The sequence below is a fragment of the Aotus nancymaae genome, unplaced genomic scaffold, assembly GCF_030222135.1.
Source record: "Aotus nancymaae isolate 86718 unplaced genomic scaffold, 86718_ANA_hifiasm-v0.15.2.pri h1tg000006l, whole genome shotgun sequence".
NCBI lineage: Eukaryota > Metazoa > Chordata > Mammalia > Primates > Aotidae > Aotus > Aotus nancymaae.
In genome coordinates, this window is record NW_026988417.1 from 90,773,484 (window position 1) to 90,792,543 (window position 19,060).

At 35.0% G+C, this 19,060-nt stretch overlaps 1 protein-coding gene across 1 annotated transcript in view; it reads right to left on the reverse strand.

The window, feature by feature from the left end:
- STPG2 (sperm tail PG-rich repeat containing 2) overlaps positions 1-19,060 on the reverse strand; it is a 1,129,165-nt gene that overhangs the window by 1,061,618 nt on the left and 48,487 nt on the right. Inside the window, exon 4 of the mRNA XM_064369406.1 lies at positions 5,441-5,559. The gene's annotated coding sequence lies outside the window, so the exon portion shown is untranslated. The remainder of the gene's footprint in view (positions 1-5,440; positions 5,560-19,060) is intronic.

A 19,060-nucleotide genomic window follows, 5' to 3' on the forward strand; every position in this document is an offset into this window, starting at 1 on the left:
CTTATATTCTCTCTATCCAAATCTCCACATCATCATACACCTAGTATTCTAAGCAAAAAATCCAAGAGTCATCATCAATACTTCTTCTCATTCATTCTCCCACATAAAATTAACCACTAGATAAAATTAATGCTAACACCTAAGTATTTGCCACTTTCCCCTCATTTTCAGTCTCATTTAACTATGTTAATACAGGCATTCACTATGTGAACCACTATGCATTACCTCATGATTTCCCTTTCTCTCCCTACTCCTGGATCCCATCCATTTGCCTCAAAATTGCCTGTTCTAACTTTCTGAGATTAGAAATCTGTTCATGAATCACCTGCTTAAAATGTTTACTGGCCCATAATCTTCTATAGATAAAAATACAAATTGCCTTCTCACACCTTCATGGCTTTACAAATCTTCATTGCCTGGAATGGTGTACTCCATCTGACAAACAGCTACTTGTCCTTCAAAATATAACTCAAAGATACTTTAGAATCTTTTCCGGATTTCCATCATTCCCCAAGCAGAATCAATGCATTTCTCCTTTTAAGTCTCACTGCACTTTATTTGGATCTCATTGTATAATTGTTTAGATATTTGTATCTTCCATTAAGGAATGTGACTCCTTGATTCAAGAAGCTTTGTCCTGTTCATCAGCTTTGTATCCACAGCATATAATGAATGTTCAATTAATTGTTCATTAAATGAGTAATAATAATAAGTATCATTTACTGAATATTAACAAATGTCAGACACTGTGTTAAGCACTGTGTGTATATACATATATATTCAGATGACATTGGATTCTCACAATAATCTTTTTGTAGATTATTATCAATATTTTAGAGATTTAAAAGAAAGAATATTAAGGCTTAGAATAGCAAAATATAACACACCTAGTATGTGATAGAGCAAGAAATTGAACACACTGTGATTCCAAAGTCTGAATTCTTTACCACTAAACCATTAATAAATACAAAAGATTTCATTTATTTTATACAGATCTTAACATTTTACCATGAATATGACTTTGGTATATAAAACTCACTCATTGTAGTACACACTATTTTACAATAAGACTTAAATACATCAGGTGCTCTCCCAAAAGATACTGAATCATTGTTTAAGCAATAACTAAATACTTTCAATCTCTTCCTCACTCCTTCTCTCACATACAATTTTGCCCATTTATCTTTTAGTAATTCAATCCTTTCCTTCCATCTTTATTGATACTTTTTTCACTTCCTTAAAACCATAATTTAAAAATGAAAAACATTCCTTAGAAAACAGGAAAAGTGACAATCAGAATTTAGGATACAGTAACTGTAACATGAACAACTAATTTAGGTTTGGAGGGAAAAGTATGTTTAATTGTGTGTGAGTCTTCTTAGGTCTCTATCCTCAAAACCAAGGCCACTACCACATATTACTAAGCATAATAAATTGCCAAGTGCCTGTTATAAAGCCAAGTAATCATATAATTTAATAAATATTAAAGACTAGCAATGATAAGGAAGAAGGCAAAAATGTTTACATAAGAAATGATGGAATAATCCACCCATTGAAGAAAACAAAAAAACCACAAATAATTTTAAATTATTTATACCTTTCTTGTCCTTATTATTAACCTGTTTAGCATAATTTTACTTATTTGAAACTAAAACTTTCTATTTAAGATCTATAATATTAGTGAATTATTTTTATGTAATTGTACACTAATCCAGAGAATAACCTAGTTTTTCAATAACAATTTCTAATTTAACTTTTAAAACTTTAATAATTTTGATAAATTTACATAGATGAATAGAAATAACTTAGTTCACAACCAGAATTTAAATGACATTTTTAAATAGTTCCAAGGTATTTTCATTTGGGAAAACTGCCAAAAGAACTAAAATTTCCAATTTAGAATTTGCTCAAATGAACTTCAAGGCAAATTTTCATATCTTGCCAGATAATTTTTAGGCTTTGTTTTAATGAATATGAGAAAAGAATGACTAAATGAATAAATAAGGTGTTATGTCAATAAAGATCCAAAGTATTGGCGCCACCTAGTGAAATTGTACTCAGTTATTTGAACTAATAAGAAGCTAATACAGCAACTTTATATATTTTGTATTATCAAATTAAAGAACTTCAATAGAAACAAATACTAAATGTTTTTGCACAGTAAAGATTTCTCTTAAAGACTTTATTAATATTAAGAAAGATACTAAAATAAAAATTTCATTGCCAAAGGCAAGACATATTCCAGAGTGAACCATTCAGACTGCATAAAAGTTAACATTTGCGTTTTTTAACAAGAATTCTCAGTAAATTATAGTGCCATCAGTATTCAAAAGACATATTAAAACAACACTACATGTACAAATTAAGTAAATTCAAGGACAATTATGATAAATAAAAAATTCACATTCATTAAGATATTATATTCATATTATTACATATTTTGTTGCAATATCAAAAAATGCTTAAATCCAAAGATACTATAGAATAGTGAGCAAGATGACAGAATAGAAGCCTACAACATTCATCCCTCCTACTGGAACACAAAATTTTAACAACTATCTACACAAAGAAAAGCACCATCGTAAACACCAATTGCAGTACCTGATTTTGACTTCATAACGCTAAAAGAGGCATTGAGGAAGGCAAGGGATATGGTCTTGAATCATGGATGTCACCCCTTCCCCATCCCCTGGCTGTGGCCGTGAAGCACAGAGAGAGAATCGGTACATTTTGGGGAGGCAAAGCACAGAAACTGGGGGACTTTACATTGAACTTGGTGCTACCCTACTAGAGCGGAGAATAAAGCCATGCTGAGCTCAGCCAGCACCCCTGCATAAAAGGAACATTTGGACTAGCCCTAGCCAGAGGGGAATCACCCATCCCAGTGGTTGGAACTAGAGTTTCTCAGGAAATCTTGACCCATGGAGTGAAGTGCTCTGGGGTCCTAGATAAACTTGAAAGACAGTCTAGGACATAAGGACTGCAATTTTTAGGTAACTCATAGTAGTAGACTGGGTTTAGAAACAAGAAACTAAAGTAGCACAGGACCTAGGGAGACACCAACTGGTGCAGCTAAAGGAGTGCTTGTGCCATGTCTCCCACAATTCCAGGCAGTGCCACTTACAGCAATGAAAGTGACAGTGACTCCTGGCCCACCAGGTACAGTGGATCACACCTGTAATCCCAGCACTTTGGGAGGCTAAGGCAGGCAGATCACGAGGTCAAGAGTTCGAGACCATTCTGGCTAACACGGTGAAACCCCACCTCTACTAAAAATACAAAAAATTAGCCAGGCATGGTGGCATGCACCTGTAGTCCAAGCTACTCAGGAGGCTGAGGCAGGAGAATTGCTTGACCCCAGGAGGCAGAGGTTGCAGTGAGGAAAAAAAGGAAATGACTCCTTCCTTCTGCTTAGGAGAGTAAAGAGTAAAGAGGACTTTGTCTGGATAGGATACTCAGCAAAGTTGTTAAGCACCCATTCCAGGCCCTAGCTCCTGAATGACATTTCTAGGCACACCCTGGGACAAAAGGGAACCTGCTGCCTTGAAGCAAAGGACTCATCCTTAGCATGATTCATCACCTGCTGACTAGAGAGCCCTTGGGCCCTAAATAACCAGCAGTGATAACTAAGGAGTTTGCCATGTGCCTTGGGTTCTGAAATGTGCTGGCTTCAGTGATAACCCAGCACATTCCCAGCTGTGGTGGCTACAGTTAAAGACTCATTCTGTTGTTATTGCTTTTGTATTTAAAAAAAAAAAAAGGAGAGGGAAAAGTAAAGAGAATTTTGTCTTGCACCCTAGGTACCAACTTGAGCACAGGGGAGTAGAGTAACAAGCAGGCTTTTGGGGTCCCCAAGTCCAGGCCTAGGCTCTTGGACAGCATTTTCTGGACCTGCCTTGGTCCAGAGGGGAGCCCACTGACCTGAAGGGTAAGTTCCAGGCCAGGCTGCATTCATCATAAGCTGACAGAAGGCTTTAAGTGAACATTGGCAGTGGCCTAGCAGAAGCCCCCACTCCCATGGTAGTGGATACAGGGAGAGGCTCCTCTACCTGTGGAAAGGGGAGTAAAGATCAAGAAGGACTTTACATTATAGTTTGAGTATATAGCTATTATACTATAGCTTAGCCACAGTAGAATAGAACATAAGGTAAGTTCCTAAACACTAAATTACAGTGTTATACTTAACTAAGTATATAGTTGTTTATGCTTATTATATTAAGCTTATACTTGACTTAGTATAAAGACCAAATGATGAACCAATCAAAAATAACAACTACAACAACTTTTCAAGACATAGATAGTACAATAGGACATAAGGAAAAACAACAAAAGTTAAAAAAAAAAAAACAGAGCTGAAGTTAAAGTGTAGAGTTTTTATTAGTTTCTTTCTGCATGTTCTTTGCTTATGTAATTAGAGTTACATCAGTTTAAAATAATGGATTATAAGAAAGTATCTGCAAGCCTCATAGTAGCCTCAAGTCAAAGAAAAACAACATATAAGCAAAAAAATATTAAAGCAATCCAACAGAGAAAATTACTTCCACTAAAAGGAAGACAGGAAGGAATGAAAAAAGGAAGAGAAGACCACAAAACAACCAGAAAACAAATAACAAAATGGCAGAAGTCAGTCCTTATTTATCAATAATAACATGGAATGTAAAAAAAAAATAAAAACCAAAAAGAGCAAGAGTAGCTATGCTTCTCTCGGTCAACATGAATTCCAAAACAAAAACTGTGAGAAGAGACAAAGAAGGTCATTATATAATGAAAAAGGGGTCAATTTAGCAAGAAGATAAAATGACTATAAATAGATATACACCCAACACAGGAGAACACAGATATATAAAGCAAATATTATAAGAGTTAAAGAAAAGATAGACCCTAATACAATAACAGCTGGAATCTTCAACACCCCACTTTCAGCATTGGACAGAACTCCTAAAAAGAAAATCAACAAAGAAACATCAAACTTAATCTGCACTATAGAACAAATGGACCCAGAGATATTTATAGAACATTTCACTCAGTGGCTGCAGAATATATATTCTTCTCCTCAGCACATAGATCATTCTCAAGAATAGACTATATGTTAGGACATAAAGTCTTTAAAAATTCAAAACATGAAATCATTTCAAGTATCTTCTCTGACCACAATGGAATAAAACTAGAAATAACAAGAGGAATTTTGGAAACTATACAAACACATGGAAATTAAACAATATGCTCCTGAATGACCAGTAGATCAATGAAGAAATTAAGAAGAAAGTGTAAAAATATCTTAAAATGGGCCAAGTGTGGTGGCTCACACCTGCAATCCCAGCACTTTGGGAGGCCAAGGAGGGAGAACTGCTTGAGCCCAGAAGTTTAAAACCAGCCTGGGCAACATGGGAGACCTCGTCTCTACAAAAATACAAAAACAATAAGGTATAGCGGCACATACCTGTAGCCCCAGCTACTCAGGAAGCTGAGGTGGGAGGATCACTTGAGCCCAGAAAGTTGAGGCTGCAATGAGCCATGATTGTGCCACTGCGTTCCAGCCTGGGTAACAGGAGTGAGACCCTATCTCAAAAAAAGAAAAACAAAATCTTGAAACAAATGATAGTGGAAAAACAACATACCAAAACCTATGAGACACAGCAAAAGCATTAATAAGAGTAAAGTTTACAGCAATAAGCACCTATGCCAAAAAGTGGAAAAATTTCAGATAAAGAACCTAATGATGCATCTTCAAGAACTAGAAAGGCAAGAGGAAACCAAACCCAAAATTAGTAAAAGAAAAGAAATAATAAAGATCAGAGCAGAAATAAATGAATTTAAAATGAAGAAAACAATACAAAAGATTAATGAAACAAAAAACGATTTTTTGAAAAGATAAACAATTGACAAACCTTTAGCCAGACTAACTATGAAAAAGAGAAGATCCAAATAAATTAAATCAGAGGTAAAAAAGAAAATTCAAACATCATTCAAAGGAATGAATATGCAGAAATTCAAAGGATCATTAGTGGCTACAATAAGCAACTATATGTCAATAAATTGGATAATTCAGAAGAAATGAATAAATTCCTAAACACATACAACCTGCCAAGATTGAACATGAAGAAATCCAAAACCTGAACAGAATACTAACAAGTAACAAGACCAAATCCATAATAAAAAGTATCTCAGTAAAGAAAAGCCTAGGACCTGATGGCTCCACTGCTGAATTCTACCAAACATTAAAAGAAGAAGTAATATCAATCCTACTCAAACTATTCCAAAAAATGGAAGAGAAGAGATTACTTCCAAACTCATTCTATGAGGCCAGTATTACCCTGGTACCAGAATCAGATAAAGATATATCAAAAACAGAAAACTGCTGGTAAATGTCCTGGATGAACACAGATGCAAAAATCCTCAACAAAATACCGGCAAACCAAATTCAACAATACACTTAAAATATCAAAGATAATTCATCATACTCAATTGGGATTTATCCTAGGGATGCAAGACGGTTCAACATATGCAAATCAATCCATGTGACACATCATAGCAACAGAATGAAAGACAAAAACCATATGGTCATTTTAATTGATGTTAAAAAAAAAAATTTGATAAAGTTCAACATCCTTTCCTGATAAAAACCCTCAAAAACGTTGGTATAGAAGGAACATACCTCAACATAGTAAAAGCCATATATGACAGACTCTCAGTCAGTATCATACTGAATGGGAAAAACTGAAAGCCTTTCCTCTAAGACCTGGAACATGACAAGGATGTCCACTTCCACCACTGTTACTCAACATAGTACTAGAGGTCCTAGTTAGAGAAATCAGACAAAAGAAATAAATAAAAAGCATCCAAATTGGAAAGGAAGAAGTCAAACTATTCTTGTTTGCAGATGATATAATCTTATATTTTAAAAAACCTAAAGACTCCACAAAAAATTATTAGAACTGATAAACAAATTCAGTAAAGTTACAGAATACAAAATCAACATAAAATCAGTAGCATTTCTATATGCCAACAGTGAACAATGTGAAAAAGAAATCAAAAAAGTAATCTCATTTACAATAGCCACAAATAAAATTGAATACCTAGGAATTAACCAAAGAAGTGAAAAACCTCTATAATGAAAGCTGTAAAACAAAACACTGATGAAATAAATTAAAGTGGACACCAAAAAATGGAAAGATATTCCTTGTTCATGGATTGGAATCAATACTGTTAAAATGCCCGTGATACCCAAAGCAATCTATAGATCCAATGCAATCTCTGTCAAGATACCAATGACATTCTTCACAGAAAGAAAAAAACAAAAGATTCTAAAGTGTATATGGAATCACAAAAGACCCAAAATAACTAAAGCTATCCTAAGCAAAAAGAACAAAACTGGAGGAATCACATTACCTAACTTCAATATTACAAAGCTACAGTAACCAAAATGCCATAGTACTGGCATAAAAGCAGACACGTAGACTAGTGGAACAGAATAGAGAACCCAGAAAAAAACCCACACACCTACAGTGAACTCATTTTCAACTACAGTGCTAAGTACATACATTGGGAAAAAACAGTCTCTTCAATAAATTTTGCTAGGAAAACTGGATATCCATAACCAGAAGGATGAGACTAGACCTCTCTCTCTTGCCTTATACAAAAATCCAATCAAAATGAATTGAAGACTTAAATCTATGACTTCAAAGTATGAAATTACTAAAAGAAAATATTCGAGAAATTCCAGGACATTGGACTGGCAAAGACTTCCTGAATAATACCCCATAAGCACAGGTAACCAAAGCAAAAATGGACAAATGTTATCACATCAAGTTAAAAAGACTTCTGCACAGCAAAGGATACAATCAACAAAGTGAAGACACAGCCCACATAATGGAAGAAAATATTTGCAAACTATCCATCTAACAATGGATTAATAATGAGAACATATAAGGAGCTCAAACAAACCAATAGGGAAAAATCTAGTAATCCAATTTAAAAATAGGCAAAAGATTTCAACAGATAGTTCCCAAAGAAGATAAACAAATGGCAAACAGGCATATGAACAGGTGATGAACATCATTGATCATCAGAGAAATCCAAATCAAAACTATAATGAGATATGATCTTACCCTAGTTAAAATGGCTTTTATCTAAAAATCAGGCGATAACAAATGCTGGTGACAATATGGAGAAAAGGAAACCCTTGTACACTGATGGTGGGAATGTAAATTAGTGTAACCACTATGAAAACAGTTTACAGTTTCCTAAAAAAAAAAAAAAAAAAAAAAAAAAATTGAGCTACCATATAAACCAGCAATCCCATTGCTAGGTATATAGCCAAAATAAATGAAATCAATATATCAAAGAGATATCTGCACTCCCATATTTTTATGGCAGCACTCTTGACAGCAGCCAAGATTTAGAAGCAGTTTAAGTGTCCATCAATAGACGAATGGATAAAGAAAATGTGGTACATATTCACAACAGAGAACTATTTAGCCATAAAAAAGAATAAGATTCTGTCATCTGCAACAACATGAATGGAACTGGAGGTCATTATGTTAATTGAAATAAGCCAGGCACAGAAAGACAAACATCACATGTTCTCACTTATTTGTGAGATCTAAAATTCAAAGCAACTGAACTCATAGATAAATCATAGAAGGGTGATTACCAGAGTCAGGGATGGCCAGGGGATGAAGCTCACAGGGAGTTGGGGAGGGTTACTGGGTACAAAAAATAAATGGAAAGAATGAATTAGACCTACTATTTGATAGCACAATAGGGTGATTAGAGTCAATAATAATTGTACATTTCAAAATACCTTAAAGAATATAATTTCATTGTGTAACTCAAAGGATAAGTGCTTAAGAGGATGGATAACCCATTCTCTGTAATGTGCTTATTTCACATTGCATGCCTGTATCAAAACATCTCATGTACCCCATAAAAATATATATGCCAGCCTGAAACAGTGGCTCATGCCTGTAATCCCAGCATTTTGGGAGGCCGAGGTGGGCAGATCTCTAGGTTGAGTTCTAGACCAGCCTGGCCAATATGGTGAAACCTCACCTCTACTAAAAATACAAAAATCAGCTGGATGTGGTGGCATGCACCTGTAGTCCCAGCTACTCGGGAGGCTGAGGCAGAAGAATTGCTTGAAGCTGGGAGGTAAAAGTTGCAGTGAGCAGAGATAGTACCACTGCACTCCAGCCTGGACAAAAGAGTGAGATTCCATCTCAAAATAAAATAAAAATTATACATATATATAAAATTTAAATCTATATTTAAATGTATAATTTATGTATATATATATATACTATGTACTCACAAAATTCAAAAATAAAAATAAATTCTAAAAAAAAAATTTAAATGTTTTTAAATACCTAGTATTTAATAGCACAACAGGGGGACTATAGTCAATAACAACTGACCTGTACAGTTTAAAACAACTAAGAGTATTGGATTGTTTATAACACAAAGGATAAATGCTTCAGGAGATGGAGACCCAATTTTCCATGATGTGATTATTACACGTTGCATGCCTATACCAAAATAGCTCATGTACCTGTAAATATATATACCAATGTATCTACAAAGATTAAAAACAAAAAACAAAAAATAAAGATACTACAGCACTTACTTTTTAAATTATTTTACTACTTTAAAACTTAAACTGCTGACTTCCACCAAGGTAACTGAATAGAAATAGCTCCTGAGCGCAGCTCCCAGCAAGAGAGACGCAGAAGGTGAGAGATCTCCGCATCTCCAATAGAGGTATGAGGTTCATGTCAATGGGATTGGTTTAACAGTGGGTGTAGCCCAAAGAGGGCGAACCGAGGCAGGGCGGGGTGCTGCCCCATCTGGGAAGTGCAACTGAACAAAGGATCAGGGACTTCTCCCTCCACACCCCCACAGCACTCCCATTCAGATACTGTGTTTCTCCCGTGCCCTCTCCAACCCACAGACCAGGAGATCCCCGCCAAAAGGACTGCGAGTTATCAGCAGAGATTTGAGCAGCAGCTCCAACTGGCCTACGAGTTCTTGGCACAAATCTGGATGGGCAATCTGACTAGCACTGAGAGCACCTGCCGGACAGAGTTGCCCGCCCCCAGAAGGCAACGTTCAAATCCAAGAAATACAGAGAACACCACAAAGATAATCCTCAAGAAGAGCAACCCGAAGGCACATAATTGTCAGATTCACCAGGGTTGAAATGAAGAAAAAATTGTTAAGGACAGCCAGAGAGACAGTTCAGGTCACCCACAAAGAGAAACCTGTTAGACTCACAGCAGATCTCTCAGCAGAAACCCTACAAGCCAGAAAAGAATGGGGGCCAATATTCAACATCCATTAAGAAAATAACTTTCAACCCAAAATTTCATATACACCCAAACTAAGATTCATAAGTGAAGGAGAAATAAAATCCTTTATGGACAAGCAATTGCTGAGAGATTTCATCACCACAAGACCAGCCTTACAAGAGCTCCTGAAGGAAGCACTAAACATGGAAAGGAACAACCAGTACCAGCCACTGCAAAAATATACCAAATGGTAAAGTCCAATGACACAATGAAGAAACACCATCAACTAATGGGCAAAACGACCATCCAGTAACAAAATGGCAGGATCAAATTCAAACATAACAATATTAACCTTAAATGTAAACAGCCTAAACGTCCCAATCAAAAGACAGACTGGCAAACTGGATAAAAAGTCAAGACCCAACGGTGTGCTGTATCCAGGAGATCCATATCACCTGCAAAGACACACATAGACTCAAAATAAAGGGATGGAAGAAGATTTACCAAGCAAATGGAGAGCAAAAAAGAGCAGGGTTGCAATCCTAGTCTTTGATAAAACAGACTTAAAACCAACAAAGATCAAAAGAGACAAAGAAGGGCTTTACATAATGGTAAAAGGATCAATGCAACAAGCAAAGCTAACTGTCCTAAATATATATGAACCCAATACAGGAGCACCCAGATACATGGAACAAGTTCTTAATGACCCACAAAGAGACTTAGACTCTACACAATAATAGTGGAAGACTTTAATACTCCACTGTCAATATTAGACAGATCAACAAGACAGAAAATTAGCAAGGATATCCAGGACATGAATGCAGATCTGGACCAAGCAAACCTAATAGGCATCTACAGAACTCTCCACCCCAAATCCACAGAATATACATTCTTCTCAGCATCGCATTGCACCTACTCTAAAACTGACCACATATTTGGAAGTAAATCACTCCTCAGCAAATAAAAAGAATGCAATCAAATTAGAACTCAGAATTAAGAAACTAGCTCAAAACTGCACAACTACATGGAAACTGAACAACTTGCTCAGTGCAATCAAATTAGAACTCAGAATCAAGAAACTCACTCAAAACTGCACAACTACATGGAAACTGAACAATTTGCTCCTGAATGACAACTGGATAAACACTGAAATGAAGAAAGAAATAAAGATGTTCTTTGAAACCAGTGAGAACGAAGACACAACATGCCAGAATCTCTGGGACACATTTAAAGCAGTGTCTAGAGGGAAATTTGTGGCAATAAATGCCCACATGATAAACGAGGAAAGATCTAAAATTAACACCCTATCATCAAAATTGAAAGAGCTAGAGGAGCAAGATAAAAAAAACTCAAAAGCTAGCAGAAGACAAGAAATAACTAAGATCAAAGCAGAGCTGAAGGAGATAGAAACAAAAAACCCTTCAAAAAAATCAGTAAATCCAGGAGCTGGTTTTTTGAAAAGACCAACAAAATAGACCACTAGCCAGACTAATAAAAAAGAAAAGAGAGAAGATCAGAATAGATGCAATAAAAAATGAAAAAGGGAACATCACCACCAATTCCACAGAAATACAAACTACCATCAAAGATTACTACAAACAACTCTACGCACATATATCAGTAAATCTGGAAGAAATGGATAAATACGTGGACACTCGCACCCTCCCAAGTTGAAACCCCAAATAGACCAATAACAAGGTCTGAAGTTGAGGCAGCAATTAATACCCTACCAACCAAAAAAAAATCCAGGTGCAGATGGGGTCACAGCCGAATTCTACCACACATACAAAGAGAAGCTGGTACCATTTCTTCTGAAACTATTCCAAACAATCCAAGAAGAGGGAATCCTTCCCAAATTATTTTATGAGACCAACATCATCCTGATACCAAAACCTGGCAGAGATTCAACTAAAAAAGAAAACTTCAGGCCAATATCCATTGAACATCAATGCAAAAATCTTCAATAAAATACTGACAAAACAAATGCAACAGCACATCAAAAAGCTTATCCATCACGATCAAGTTGGCTTCATCCCAGGGATGCAAGGCTGGTTCAACATATGCAAATCTATAAATGTAATCCATCACATAAACAGAACCAAAGACAAAAACCACATGATTATCTCAATAGATGCAAAGACAGCCTTCAACAAAATTCCCTATCACCTGATCACAAATTTAATCTCCAATTGAGCTACCTATAGACAGAAAACACTCAAGATTTTGTGGTCACTAGGAACAATTTCTCCTCCATGACATTGAACTCTAACATTTACCCTCAGTGACCATAATCTCCTATCCTTTCACCTCTTGTATTCCCTCTCTCCTACCTACCTTCTGTTGACTCTCATTTTTATCTCTCAATCTCAACTCCTCGCTGTTCTTAGATGCTATGAATCCCCTTATGATTTCTTTATCCTCCTACTTAGCAATGATTCCAAGATTAGCCATACTGGCCTTGGAAATTCTGATTCTCTCAAACCCTTGACATTTAACCATATTTATAGCTCCAACCTCTGGCAATGCTTAGCCATACCTACTCTTGCCCTCATATTGTCAACAATGAATTTGTGCTAACCACTATAAAATGGGACCTTTTTCTTCCACCTGCAACTATTTTATTTATCGTAATTTAACTATTTGTCACATTCCTTATGTTATATTATGATGTATATTGCATTCCTCAATTATTGAACACCTACCTCCCTCACCCTCTGAAAAGGACCTCATTGATTACATCACCAAAACAACATAGGTTATCTAAATAAAATGATTGCATCTCTCCTATATGCCTCAATATTTGTCTTTCAGGGATCTGCAAACTATGGCCAATAAGCCACATCCAGTTACTGTCTGCTTTTGTAAATGAAAGTTTTACTGGAATACTATTCATCTATATATTGTCTATGGCTCCTTTTGTGCTACAATAACAGTTGAGTAGTTGTGAAAGACATTATATAACCCACAAATTCTAAACACTTAATATCTGCCCCTTTACAGAAAAAGCTTTCTAATCCATGATCTATTTCATCATCCATTCTTTCTTCCTTTTAATAAAAAAAGAGGTATGTCTGTTCTTCTTTAATATAAGCTAGCTGTTTATGCCTTGGATCCCTTTGTTCATCTGCTCCTGAACAGTACAATATTAATTATCTCATCTATACATTTCTGTAGCTCCTCTATTCCCACTGGATCCTTCAGTCTCCTCTTAATCAACCATCTGATTTTTCTTCTTCCCTTTGCCATTAAAGTTCTGGTGGTAGAAGGTGGTAGAAGCTTTGAATATCATAATATATACATTATTATTATATAATATATAATATATAACAATATTAATATAGTATGTAACAATATAACATATGTATATTAATATGGAATATATCATGTAATATATTAACATGTAATATGATATATAACAAATAATTATAATTATATATATATTATATATTCAATGTTTCTATTGCCTGGCCCCATTTCCCTTATTCCATGGAATCTAACTTTCATCTGCTACCAAAACTGTTCTTTCAATACTCACAATAATTAAAATACTTACTCTCTCAATATCTTTTATTAATTAAACATAAAGCCTTGCTTTGTCCTGCATTCTTCTCCATTATCTCTTCTTTTAAAAAGTTATTGCAATTTCATTATCTTTTTAAATAACATGTTCGTTATAAAACATTAGAAAATTCAACTAAGCAGAAAAGATTAATTAAAGTCACCCATAATTTCACTACTTTGAGTTAAACAATATAAATATTTGGATGGCATTAGGAGAAATACCTAATGTTGATGATGAGGGGATGGATGCAGCAAACCACCATGCATGTGTATACCTATGCAACAAACCTGCACGTTTTGTACATGTACCCCAGAACTTAAAGTATAATAAAAAATAAATATTTTACTATGATTAAATGTACATGTATTTATTAATAGTAATAAAAATCATATTATGCATTTGCTTTTTTATTTACTAATTTATCATGACCATCTTTCTATAAAAATATTTCTATAATCTTTCCTTTTTGAAACTCTATCCTTGTATCTAAATTCCCTGACTCACTTCCTACTTCACTAATTATCTTTCCTTTAGCTTTTCTGTCATGCCTCACTCCCAAAATCTGTGTTCTTTCAGGATCTGTTCTTAATTTTCTTCTTATCTCTGTATTCTCTTCTATAGCTACCTCATTGCTTCAATTATCACCTTCATAACTGCCAAATCAGTATCTCTACCCATAATTTGTATTACAAATTCTATTTTCAAATTTCTACTATCTGTTGGTAATTTTTCTCCAAATTCAATTATCTAAAGCAGAACTCATTATCTGCTCATCATAATGAGTAGTTTCTGTGATTACCAACTCTGCTAGTGACACAGTTATCTAAATTCACTTTTTTGTTTATTTTTATTATATTTTAAGTTCTGGGGTACATGTGCAGAACATGCAGGTTGGTTACATAAGTATACATGTGCCATGGTGGCTTGCTGCATCCATCCCCCATCATCTACATTAGGTATTTTTCCTAATGTTATCCCTCTCTAATTTCCCACCCCACGTTATCCCTCCCCTAACCCCCCGCCCCACTCCCCGAAAGGTCCTGGTGTGTGATGTTTCCCTCCCTGTGTCAATGTGTTCTCACTGTTCAACACCCACTTACGTGTGAGAACATGTGGTGTTTGGTTTTCTGTTCCTGTGTCAGTTTGCTGAGAATGATAGTTTCTAGCTTCATCATGTCCCTGCAAAGGACAAGAACTCATCCATTTTTATGGCTGCATAGCATTCCATGGTATATATGTGCCACATTTTCTTTATCCAGTCTATCATTGATGGGCATTTGGGTTGGTTCCGAGTCTTTGCTATTGTAAACAGTGCCACAATAAACATACATGTGCATGTGTCTTGATAATAGAATGATTTATAATACTTTGGGTAAATACCCAGTAATGGGATTGCTGAGTCAAATGGTATTTCTATTTCTAGATCCTTGAGGAATCATCACATTGTCTTCCACAATTGTTGAACTAATTTACACTCCCACCAACAGTGTAAAAGCATTCCTATTTCTCCACATCCTCTCCAGCATCCCAAATTCGCTTTTAAGTCATCCCTGCCTTTTCCTACTTGCTTGCCTATACACACACATATGCACACATGCACACTCAGTGTCAGCATTTAGTTGTGTACATAACAAAATAATGGAATATTTCATGGTTCCATTTCAAAATAATCATGGGAAACTACGATTTAGCATTATACAAGCCAAAAAAATTGGAATTTAGGGAACGAAGAAGGGTCCATCTTCCTTTATCGGCTGAAAACTTAAATGAAAATGTTTTACACCTTAGGAACAAATATTTGCTATGATAATAAAGCACTAAGAAAATGCTACATATAATAAAACCCCTATATTTCAACCAGTTCACTCAATTTAATTTCTTATTCTTTTTACTACTTATAATAAGGTAAAGAAATAAAAAGTGATTCTTTTTATTTTTATTTCTCTAGTTTTAAGATACTGTGATAGAAAAAGTCATTGCGCAAATCTTCAATTTTAACCCAAGCATTTATTAGTTTGATATTATACTAAATATGTAAAACTAATAATACTTTCACATTTCTGCTTTAATTATAAATTCTCTATGATACTTAAAAATTCTTATTTTATCAGACTTGTTTTCACAGAGCTGATTTTCAAAAGAAAGAGTCACATTACATTTAATAACAGATGAACAAGCTCTGGGTAAACTCACATTTCTTTATTATGTATTTCAAAGCACATATGTAATTAGAGGTAAATTGGCCTTATGTATAGTCAAATTTAAACTGTGTATTAGATCTCACTACAAGGGAACACAACAAGAAGCAATCAAATCTTCAGCTCTTTAGAACAGTCATATCTTTTCCGACCTACTCCCCTAACATCCCAAGATATCTATTATTACTATTTTTAAAGCAAACTACGGCCTGAGAAGGACACTTCCATACTTGTGTCCTTGAGAACGAAGTGCAACCTAACTTAATAGGTAAACAAGACTGAATACCTAACTTTGTAGTATGCACCTGTAACAATAGCTGAGTCTTGACCAATCCCAGCAGCCATACTGCAACCACTCATACTCTGCTGAGTGTTCAAACTGTGTTCAAATAAGGCAAATGCCAACCTGTAACCAATCCAGTTGTTTCTGTACCTCACTTCGAATTTCGGTATGTCATTTCTCTTTTTTGTCTATAAATTTATTCTGACCAAAAGGCATCCCTGGAGTCTCTCTGAATTTACTGTGATTTTATGGGCTACCCAATTCGCAAATCATTCATTGCTCAATCACACTCCTTTAAATTCAGCTAAAGTTTTTCTTTTAACAGAAGGTGTCAGAAGTGGGGTCCAAAGTAGACCTTTGAACAACCCCCAGGAGCGCTGAGTGAACAGGCAAGGTACCTGCAAGGACTCACTTGTGTCCTGTGGTCCCTCAGACAGAAATGGAACTGGGTCCAGGATGAGATTTGATCCTGTAATTAACAAGCTTGTTTTCACAGGGTTTAATTCAGTTAGACGCCTCTTACATCTGACTGGGTCAGAAAAAAGCTGGTAGTAAATGGTAATATTGTAGGGGTTGTAAAATTTGGCTTTTGAAAATCCACAGGGACTTCTGAGTTCCACCCCTTTGTTTCATTTTCTTTGCATGCTTAGGTAGAAAAAAATTATTTTAAAAATCGACTTAGGAGTCATGAGTTCTTTGCAAGGAGGTTTTTAAGCAGAGACAACAACCGCTTGACAGAGAGAATAAATACAGTTTCTTCTACAATATTCATTGAATGACGATTAACTATCAGGCATATTAGACCAAAGAGCACAGTAACCTTGTGATAATAGGATTCAATGATCTTAAAATCGAGGAAAATAAACGCAACAGCCACTTTTCAACTTAACTTTTTTTTCACCTGCAATACTATTATTTCATATAATCGTGGGATAAATGAGCAATGATTTTGTTGTTGATCTCTCTTTATGCTAACATTTTCATAATATGATGTCTTTTTCCTTTAGAAAGTTCAAACAGAAATTAAGAGTTCTCAATTTTAAATCTAAATATTTATGTAAGCAAAGAAATTCTTTCTACAGCAACATGTCCTGCTTTTAAAGTATGGGATAATAAGATCATCTAGGTGTATTAGACTAATAAATTCAAAATTTTGTAAAATGTATTTGTTTTGTTGGTTAGTTATGCTTTTTTCCAGTTCAGAGCATTATTATACACCTATTTGAATAATTATTACAAAAAGAAAATAAGACTTGGTATTTACATCATGAATTGAATAAAAAGCTAACTCTAAAAAAAAGTTTCCTTTGTGTTATACACATCCAAAGGAATTAAAATCAATTTTAAAAAGTTTCCTGTGTATTCTATGTGACATTAAATTCCAAATCCCTTGGTATTTCAACTATTACCAAAATAAGAGGAAAATAGCCCTGTGCTATCTATATCAAAAAACAATCAGAAAAGGGAATAAAGATATTCGAAAACAAAAGGGAAACTTCTTTTCATTGAAATTCAGGAAACCTCAAGAAAGAATCAAAAACTAAATAAGCAGTAAATAAAAGCCCAATCTTGGGAGTTAGACAGCCTGATAAGATTCCAGCATTGCTACCTGCTGGTTATATAACCTTATGCAAATCACGTAATTTCTCTAAGCTTCAGATTCATCCCCTGATGAAACTGGTGATTGGAATCTGGTCATTGGAAATAGTGATAACCAATTTTCAAGGTTGCAATGATTAAAGTAGATAATATACATAAAATAAGGTGGTTAATGTCAACAGGGCTCATAATAAGCATGCAATAACTGCTAGCTAGTAATATTACAAGAATCACATTTAAACCAGATATACAGACTACACTACTATTTTTTCTATTTCACAAAGAGAATTTCCAAAAAAATCTGATACCCAATATTTCCAACAAACTATACAGAACATAGGCAGATTAAAAAATATACAACACACCCACAGTCAATATCATACTGAATGGGCAAAAACTGGAAGCATTCCCTTTGAAATCTGGCACTAGGCAATGATGCCCTCTCTCACCACTCCTATTCAATATAGTATTGGAAGTTCTAGCCAGAGCAATCAGGCAAGAAAAAGAAATAAAGAGTATTCAAATAGGAAAGGAGGAAGTCAAATTGTCTATATTTGCAGATTACATGATTGTATATTTAGGAGACCCCATAATCTCAGCCCAAAATCTCCTGAAACTGATAAGCAACTTCAGCAAAGTCTCAGGATACTAAATCAATGTGCAAAAATCACAAGCATTCCTATACACCAATAACAGACTTAAAGAGAGCCAAATCAAGAATGAACTACCATTCACAATTGCTACAAAGAGAATAAAATACCTAGGAATACAACTAACCTCTTAGGATGTAAAGGACCTCTTCAAGGAGAACTACAAACCACTGCTCAACAAAATAAGAGAGGACACAAACAGATGGAGAAACATTCCATGCTCATGGTTAGGAAGAATCAATATCATGAAAATGGCCATACTGCCCAAAGTAATTTATAGATTCAATGCTATCCCCATCAAGTTACCAATGACCTTCTTCACAGAACTGGAAAAAAACACCTTAAACTACATATGGAACCAAAAGAGAGCCCGCATAGCCAAGTCAATTCTAAGCAAAAAGAACAAAGCTGGAGGCATCACACTACCTGACTTCAAACTATACTACAAGGCTACAGTAATAAAAACAGCATGGTACTGGTAACAA